Source organism: Calidris pugnax, unplaced genomic scaffold, assembly GCF_001431845.1.
Source record: "Calidris pugnax isolate Ruff unplaced genomic scaffold, ASM143184v1 scaffold14, whole genome shotgun sequence".
Taxonomy (NCBI): Eukaryota; Metazoa; Chordata; class Aves; order Charadriiformes; family Scolopacidae; genus Calidris; species Calidris pugnax.
This window is the reverse complement of record NW_015090793.1, coordinates 12,096,924-12,106,791: the sequence shown is the minus strand read 5'-3', so window position 1 is coordinate 12,106,791 and position 9,868 is coordinate 12,096,924.

The window sequence follows — 9,868 nt, the reverse complement described above, 5'->3', positions numbered from 1 at the left end:
AAACCAAAGGAAAGCGAGGTTCCCCTCTTTTTTTTTTTTTTTGGGGGGGGGGGTGGTGGTGGTGGTGGGAAAGAGCCTGTAAATCTTCCCCCGCGTCCAGGAGTGTTGTATCTGCACCAGGCTGGCTCCAAGTTGGGCAGCCTGAGGTGGGAGCCAGGCTAACAAGGTCCATGTGCTAAATAAGATGGTGCACACTTCCAGCTATCTCCTTTTTGGTTAGAAACTTTATTTTTTTTATTTATTTTTTTTTCTTCCCCCCATCTAGTGACACTCAGGGGAAGCCTTAACGTTATAGAAGCCCAAAATAGGGTTGTTTTTTTTTTTTTTTTTTTTTTTTGTTTCTTTTTCAGCCATGCTAGCTGACCTAATAAAAAAAAAAACTGCCAACACTTAAAAACCTTACCTCTTCTATGCCCTGTGGCCATTGCCTGCACTTCTACTATCACTTTGCCAAATATACCACTGCCACCATCCTATGGTGGACCACCAAGTGGTGCCTAGCAATATGAATCTCACAGCTTGGACTTTGCAAGCTAGTGTGAGAATGAAAACAACTGCCTGCCCTTGTAGTATTTCAGACTGTCCTCATTAAAAAGCCTTGTGCCCAAGAAGCAGGATGCTGTTTCTTCTCTTATCTTTCTCTCACTGCACTGACTTAATGCATGAGACTTTGTCTAACATGGAAATGGATTCTGGAAACTGTGTTGCTGAGAGCAACTTTTCAGTTCTAGGGGGAATATCAGTAAGAGATCAGCTCTTTCCTATCTATATATTCTATTATTCAGCATCACAGGCTTGATTTTTCTAAAGCTTTCAGCCAAATGGTCACCTGCTCATCACCTACCATCAAAGCAAGATTTTCAGAAGAGTTCATCAGCCATTTAGACTCTGGAACAAATTTCCAAAAAAAGTCCTCTGTGCCTCCCCACTTCTAAGCCAACGCCTTTGAAAATCAGCATTAGTGCTGAGTGGGAGGGAAGACTATTTGAAGAGTCTCCTGGAAGCCAAGGTAGGCAAATTTTTGGGTGTATATTAAAAAATGTGTAGGGATGGATTTTCAATGAGATGTCTCCCCACTTCCCTGAAGCTGAAGTGGCAGTGTTTCTATTTCATCATGCCTTTTTGTTTTCCTCCAATAGTTAACACTTTCATCCATGTTTGGGGTGACTCTTACATGAGTCACATTTCCAACTGAAAAGGAAAACCAGTCTATTACCCATGAAGCAGTAGCACTAGTCCTTGGTTTTCAGGGGAATTGAAAGGATAGAAAGTATTTCTGAAGCACTGATAAGCCTGCATCTGTTTGCAGTTAACAGGTCCCAAAACACACAATACTGTAATCAACAGTAAAAAAAAAAACCAAACCCACCAATACCCAAACCCTTCTGCAACTACAGTCAGACGTAGTGAAACCAGCTTCAAAACTGCTTTGTCCTTTCACCAACTCTCCCCAGGGCTGAGGGAGGAATATACAATTTCTTGTACATTTTTGAAGAATGTAGCAATTCTCAGGACAACACCAGGGTTATGTTTTCTGGGGTCATTTTTTTGCTGTACCTGGGATGAAATATGCACACCCCCCCCCAAGCCTTGCATGTGCTCTTCTTGAATACATGCTGCAGAGGGAGATCATCGCAACAATGCCACCAGCCTTGTGTTCCAAATTTCCATATAAATCCTTAATCATCCTTGGTGATCTGAATTTGGCCTGGGTTCTTTGAACTCCAAGCATTAAACCTCATGGCAGGTTTTATTTTTCAAAGGAAAGTGCTTGTGTATGGGCTAAAATTGTTGCCATTTTCCTTGCTGTTTTGTTGCTCTCCTATCGCTGTGTGTTCTCTGTTTATGCAAAATAGAAACAAGGAGCAGAGTATCATCATGAGGTTACCTGTTTCTGAGCTAATACAGTCTTCAAGCTATTCTGAATCAAAACAGTTTGGTTTATATCATAGTGAATAATTTTGTTTTGGTGGTTTCTGCACTCTTCTGTGTTCACCCAAGCTGTTCCAGTTTCTCATAGAAGCCATTATTCACGTACCTGTTGTTGTGATTCCTTGATGTTTCCTGGCCCTCACAATCAGACTGTGTATCTCATAATGTCGTACAGCCTCGAGGGCAGAAAGTCTTCTCTTTTGGCAGCGGAGGCAAAGAAACAAATGGATGTTTTGGAAAGTAAAGGGCCACCAGGGCTCTTTGCCTATAGAGATTAATATACATAAGAGATGTTCAAATCCAAGTCTTGAATGCATTTGGCAAGCATTTTGAAATAAAAGAAAAAGTCATTTCCTACTAAAACTTGTCAGATTTTTTTCTACACAGGATATCCTTTGTGTGATCATTAAGAGTTGGTTCAGCCTAGAATTGAAGCTTGTATACAACCTGGCATTTCCCTAACAGTGCATCTAATCACCATTACATGTCACTTCTGTCCGTTGAAAGACATTTTTCATCTGCTGCTTCCCTTTCCCTGAGCCAGAGGGCTTCCCGTTGCAATCTTTTCCTAAAAAAAGGGGTTACAATGAATTGCTCACTTGAGTGTAATCCTGACAATGGCAGCTATCATTCTTTGTGCAAAGAAACTTTACCACTGCTTGCTTTGGTTTTTATTTGAAGTGTTTTCCTGGTCACTGCTTCTATTTGTACTGCTGCTGATATCTCACAACTGTATAAATCATATGCTTTATGTATTCCTTGTATTGTTGATGAAGATTTGGTTTTCAGATGGAGGAAAAAATCCAAAACTCACAAACATGAGTGAAAATGTATATGTGTGGAGATATTCAGGAATCACTGTTAATCGCATAGTACTTCATTTTTTACTAATTTTAAAATCTATGCAAGCCATTAATTATAAGGGAAACACTGGATTCCTAGGGCAAAATGGCCTCTGAATCTGCACGGCCACTTTTCTGCTTCTGCAAACATTTGGTAACCTTGTGCTGTTGCCAGAGATCAACCTGCTCCCCAAATACTTGTGAGACAGGCCAGGTATTCCTGTCTCCTGAAAATGACTTGTGTGGAGTTTCATTTCTCCACGTGGGATAGAGTCCAAGTGACTGTGCCTCTTATTTTCAGCCCTGATTGCTTAGAAGAGGCTGCTTAAGGAGAATTTTCCTATTCAAAGTGGGGAACAGAAAGGAATATGACCATTTGGTATTTTCTTCTATAAGGGGAAAAAAAAGTGTGATTTTGAACACATTAAGCAGTGAAGTGGAATTGCAGAGTAGGTAGTTATAAAAAGATATGGAAAAGTTTTCCCTGCCTAAGTGGGGAAGTCTAGCTCTTCACAGCATCATGGAGCAGTAGATGGTTAACACACAGTGTGCTGTTATGTCATGGACATGCAAGGCAAGGTCTGGTGTTTTTCTGAACATTTACAGTAGAAATTTGGAGGTCCAGCCAATAACATAGGATCCCAGGTTGTGCAGCACCAAGTGTCAGGAGAATCAGACCCTGCAAAGGGTGAGGAGTGAGGAGCAAGGAGCAAGTGCTTCTTTGCCTTCAAATGTGAAAATAAAAGGTGTGAGGACATGGAACACATGGGAAGCCAAGAAAGAGAGGGAAAAAAAAGATTTCACAAAGATTAACAACACTTGTTGAATGATATGGCTAAAAGTTTCAATAAAGGCCAATACCAACACAAGGAGGAAAATGGAAAGGAAAGGGAATGAGAAAGTCCAAAAAGAGGCAAATCTCAGAGATTTTACTGATCACCAAGGAAGAAAAGTCAATTATATCCATTCCAGAGATGTGGAAGGACTCCCATGCAAATGAAAAGGTACCATAAACCCAAACCTGACTTTTGCAGCATAGGGGAGATTTGGTCAGATGTGGTACTTCTGACTGGGGTGCTGATTGTATTGCCTTGATGTGCTTTGCAATATTTCCAGACCTCTTCTCTCAGTGCAGCAGGCAACCGTTTTGAATGTCATACTGCAGCATCTGCCACTACAGTGCTGTTGTTAACGATGTTCCAGTAATGCATGGTGAGACTGGGACACCTGCATTTAGCACAGCCCAAACATGGGAAAAATTAACACTCCTCACCCCCCTGGAAACAGACAACCAAGAAGGGAGAAGGTAAGATCATTATTAGCAGAAAGAGGGATGCCCTCAGATGATATGGACTGCATTAAAGTATTATAAGCCTGAAACAATCCAGAGACAAAGGAAAGAAAATAAATACCATTGACTTTGCTTTGTTGGTGTGGTCTGGAAAGGCAGAGGATTAAGCAAATCTGTGCTCAGTCGATAGCTGAGTTTGTAACTTAAACTGTCTTCCAGAAGTCAGTTTGGTGATGAATAGAGCTGATTTTTTTAGTGTGCACAGAGAAAATCAGAAACTTTCTCATCATCCTATTGCTGCACCTCCACTAATAAACTAAATGGAACTAGGACACAGCCTATGATTGGCAAAGCTGTCTGTTTTTATTGTTTCCTCAGACATCTTCAACCTATGCCAACCTAGAGTATTCCATATAATAATGGGGAATGATAAACCTGGCTTGTTTTGTCAGAATAGTCTTGCCTTTATTTATTATAACAGGTGAAATAGCAAGGTCTTTGCAAAGGTCTTGTGGTTACTTTGCTACTCTGGTGTGAAGCTGCTGAAAGCTGCTGTGTGAAACCTAAGCCACACACAGTTTTGCATTTCAGAAAAGACTGATGATCCCAGGAAGATAATGACCTGCAGCAGCAGCAGCTGCTAATGTCCTGGAGGTTTGGAATTATTTTTTTTGCCCTTTCTTTCCTTCCTTTCCTTCCTTTCCTTCCTTCTTTCTTTCTTTCCACATGAGAGATTCTATTTGAAAACCTCTAAGGAAGTTCTTATACTAGGTACAGAAAATAAGAACCGAAAGCTCCTGACTATCCAGGTTGTTAGATCTTGTTTTCTTAAGCAAGGAAATGCACAAGGATGATATGGTTAAGAGTTGCCCTTAGAACATTCCTCACCACCTGACTTGTCATGCAGATTTATGGTTATAAATAGGCCACACACAAAATCAAATATAAAATTGTGAGTTTAATGGTGTCTGACTATTTCACGTTCCTTTTTAAAAGGAGGAAATTCCTTCAAGTGGAATGTTCAGCAAGAGCACCCAAAATAGGACCTTTTTTTTCCCTAACCAGTCTTGGCTTCAAACTTCTGACTCCTCCCAAGCATATTTTATGGAAGGCTCCAGGCAGTCTCGCCCCAGTAACTGGGCAATTGATTGCTTGGCTGGGTTGTCTATCTGAGACTTGTTTGGAATGACAACAGGTATACAAACAGGCCGAGGACTGAAGTCCAGAGTCCCTTCCAAAAATCCAAGGAAGCTGTTTCCTCAGCCAATGTGTGGTCTAGTGACATTAATGAATCGCATTATATGCAGCGAAATGAAAACTAGTTTTGTTTAGGCAATGGTATCAAGAGATTAGCTCATGGGTGATTGAAAGTACTCAGCGTGAGTCATCAAGGTCTCACACAGCCCTTTGCGTAATGACTGCATAACTAGAATGGCAGGCTCATATGTGCTGAAATAAATAGTTACGCCAGGGCCAGCTTATCGGGTACAACTGTTCTCTGACCCTGTTTATGAAGCCATCTTTGTTGGACACAATTTTTGCCAGTCCCCTCAGAGGCTGAATAAAATATTTTTGCAATTTCTTCTGCCCGAAGCCATGGGAAAGCTTTGGAGTTCTGGAAGGATGGGAGTATCAGGTGCAAAAAAGAAATGCACAGAAGATGAAGAACTCCAAAACCCGTGTTGAGACTGACAATGAACAGAAGAATCAAAAGCAACTGTGCCAAGTTCAGGAGTTCTTGATACTCACATCCAGCAGCATGAGACCTGCTAGCTAAGGTAGAAATACTTAAGGCCAGGGATGTCCAAAACTCAAAATCAGCCCCAAACAAAGGTCCGTGTCCAAGTGCATTTGGGGAAAAACAGGGCTGAAAGGGGATTGCGTATGCTCATTTTTCTAACATGTTGCTCATGTTAGAAAAGAACATCCTCTGTTGTTAGAAGGACATGAGTCTACATCTGTATGACACTATTCCACTTTTTTTTACACAGAGAGCCCATGCAGCTGATGGGAAAATCAACTCTATTTGGCTCATGGGACTGAGGAACCTAGGGAAGCCACATAACTGCACTGCAAATGTATATGTGCAACTAACAAAAATGCTGGTTTTACATTATGTTGTAAGATGAAGATGATTGTATATTAGTTGTATACAGAAACCTGACAATTTCCCATGAGAAGGGGAGGGATGAACATAGTATGCTGGTAAATCTGTATCTGACTACCTGTTGATCTTTCTGTAGGATCTGTATAAGTCGTCCCAATTTTGTGGATGATGGGAGAGGAGAGCTATGACTTTAAAAGGATCTTACAGGTCTTTAAAAGAAGCCCTTAGCCACTTATTCCAGCTTTGGTTTCCTGGATGTCAGGACATTCCTCAAAGCCCAATCTGGAGATAAACCACGTTTCAGCCTGCTGGGTTACAGAGATTTATCGACAGATAATTCTATGGTTTGGAGGTTACAAGGAAGAGATGGTTCAGTATAAATGCTTTGAAATGTGTCCTAGAACTCCCTTTGAGAATAGAAAAGCTGGGGTGTTATCTTGAACAGGGATGCATGCCAAAAGTAACAGAGGGTTATTGAAAAGGGACACAACTGGCTATAGCCATCTTCAATGACCGAGGTGGGTTATTCCCACTGTCTGACACAAATCAGATGCAGGAGTGCAGCAAGGTCCTTTTCTCTTCTGGATGGCAATATTTTATCTATCTATTCTTTGATTAGGAGCAGACTTTCACTGCTTCTATAGATATCGAGGCCCCAGTCTCTGGTGGGATTTCAGAGCACTGCTGCAGTCCTGATGAATGAGGATCATTTATTTGTTGCTCCCTATAAACAAACCTCATCTCTCATCATGAAAGAAGGCATCATTTGGAAATTTCCACCTCTTATTGTCTCTGCTGGTCATTTCTATATATTTTGTCTCCAGTGAGCAACCCGAGAATCCTGACGACAGTTGAGATGTGAGCTATGAAAAAAATGTGTCTTGGGATTTTAATTTTCCTTGGGACATTTGCTTGCAAACATCTGCCTGTTTGTGCAATCTGGCTTCTTGCAGCAGAAAATTTGTTCTTCAGAAACATTTTGATGAACCCTGGGACTCTGGCATGGGTGTTTTGTCCGTCCCTAGAGCAGGGGGAGGGATGGGAAAGGCGGGGAGAGGGGGGCGACTCTGGCAAATGCAGGGAAACTAGCTCTGACCTTCCCATCATTTCAGGGTAGGATATGAGCAGAGGGTTTCCCTTGGGCTTCATCTGCACCATCCCTGCCTTCCTGTATTGACAACAACATAAACAAGAATAGCTCTAAAGTTAGAAAACTTACAGCTGCATCCTCCATGTGAGTGAAGTCACCTTGCAGGTTGCTGTGGGTAGAAGGCACAGGGCATGTTTGGCCGAGAGCTAGGCTGCCTCCTTGTCACACTGCAACCTGACTCACCTTCAGCAGGTCCTGCCAGCTGCACTCTCTGCTCCAATTCCCAGAAAAAATGTAACAAATAAACCAAATGAACCACTCTCTAGCTGAGTAGCAGAAACTCCTGGCACCAATAGGAGTGGACGAGCAGACTGGTGAAGGGGCAGATGGGCTGCTGTGGTTGTCCTCCACCAGTTCAAGATTGGAGGAATGTTGTCCCAACAAGGGCAAACTGTGTGCTAGGTGATCTCCTAAATCAAGGTCATAGTTAAAGGAGGACTTGAAGATCCCCCTCAAGACAGGCTCCAGGGAGCAGTGACAGCAGAGGTAGGGACTGGCTGGAGAAGAGCTGCTCTGCAAGTTCCCTGTCACCTCCCACCATTTATCTGACAATAAGTTTCTGTCCTTCCAGGGTGGCTCTGAACAATGCACCACAGCATGGCTGCTCAGCAGCCCTGCTGTCCTGGCCAAGCACTCCTGCTCACTGCAGTCCTGAGTATCTTGCTTTGCAAATCTATGGATGAGATCAAACCTCATGGGCTAAGATTTATCTGGCTTTGTTAAATTTGGGGTGACATACATCATTATCAAAAATTTCACATTCTTCCATGAGGCTTTCTTCAACCATTCATTGCAGAAGCTTCCCTGAGTTGCACAGAATCATTATTCTCATTTTACTGATACGGCACCAAGGAGAGGTTACATGGGAGTATTCATTTCCCTTAACTCTTGGAAATCTAAAATGAGATGTCTTGCTCTAAACCAGTCACAGTGACCTTCCATTAGAGTGAAAAAGGAGAAAATGATGTCTTCAGGAGAAAGTTCATCTGACAGACTGACAATAACCCAATTTAGGGGGAGATGCATCACCCTCTACTATGTTTATATAGCTTTTCATGGATGCTAAGGCAATCTGAGGGTGACTAACTTGCACCATGCAAACTGGTGAATCTCACATAGACTCATCTGCTGAGTCTGGAACAGACCTAAGAAATCCTCACTCATATTTTCCAGGACTACTCAACTTCATCCCAGCACTCAGCAGCATGCTTGACGATTTGAGATAGGCATTTAGGCTCTACTACTGGCTGACTCAAATCAATAGCTGTCTTTTTTCTTGTTAATAGAAACTAAACTGAATACCATATTGGAAATATGGAAAATTAGGATTTGTGTGGTCTCAAGTGTTATGTCAAACTGCAGCAAACAGAACCTATTTCAACAGAAAACACCTGCTATTACACGGCTGAGCAGTTATGCTCTCTGTCAGTGCAACACTGTGCTTTAGTGCTGATTTCTTTACTGGTGCTACGTTGGGGTAATTCTACATTACTTTGAGATCTGACACAGCCTCTCATGTCAAATCTAAACGTAGGAAGTGTTAGCTTTGACAAAATACTTGGCTCACTGCAGGGAAGCATGGATTTACTCACTGTGGAAGGAGAGACAGAAAGCATGCTTCACTTTTTGTTCTCTGTCTTTTGCTTGGTGGGATATGTTAGCCTGACAGATGCAGACAGGGAGGCTCCTCCTCCTCCCACCCAGTACAGGGCATAGTTGTACCTGTACCAGGGTCTACATCATGGCTACATCACCCATGCCTTATTATAAGAGCATGAAAAAAACCCTGAAAAAGACCCAGCAAGGCAGATGCAGTGAAATGAGAGACAGCTTTTGTCTTGTTTGGTCATAAAATCACAGCCAGTTTTGAAATAGCCTCACTGTTTACAACCTGTGTCGTTTCTGGTCTGTCTTCCTGAAGTTCCTATTGATTCCAGATCCTTCTCTTCCACTAGCTTGGATTTCACTCCAGAAGTCTTTGTCTCCCTCTGTGGCCATACACAGGGGTGGGAGGTGTACACACTGCTGTGCCTGCTTGCTCCCTGCCTTGGTTATTAGCCCTGGATCATTTGAAAACAAAGAGACAATTTAATCCTCTATACGGGCACCTTGAGCCTTCTTTCCAGTTAGAGTAGCTCAAGAGAGTAGACGGAGTGAATGAAGACATAGAGACCACACAGCTAAGTGGGCAATGGTTGCATGGTCCAAAGACAACAAGTCATATGAAAATTTAAATAATTAATATCTGCTCCTCCTCAGTAGTTCCCCCTCACTCCATCTTCATCTTTGTCTGTTGGGAGTCACTGCAAAGAGGAACATGAGGACAATTTAAAATCACAAGGCAATGCCCTTAAAGGTTGGGTCAGGTCTGGGACATCAGCAAGCCCAGCATTTTTGTTTGCTGGGAAGGGTTCAGTGACAAAGAGTTGAAGTGAAAGAATTGCTGGAATCCAAGCATGGGTGGCGGACACCCTGGCTGAGGGGTTGAGTAATGTGCCTGGAAAACAAACCGATGTGTAAGTTTTCTCACTATCTTCCCAACTGGA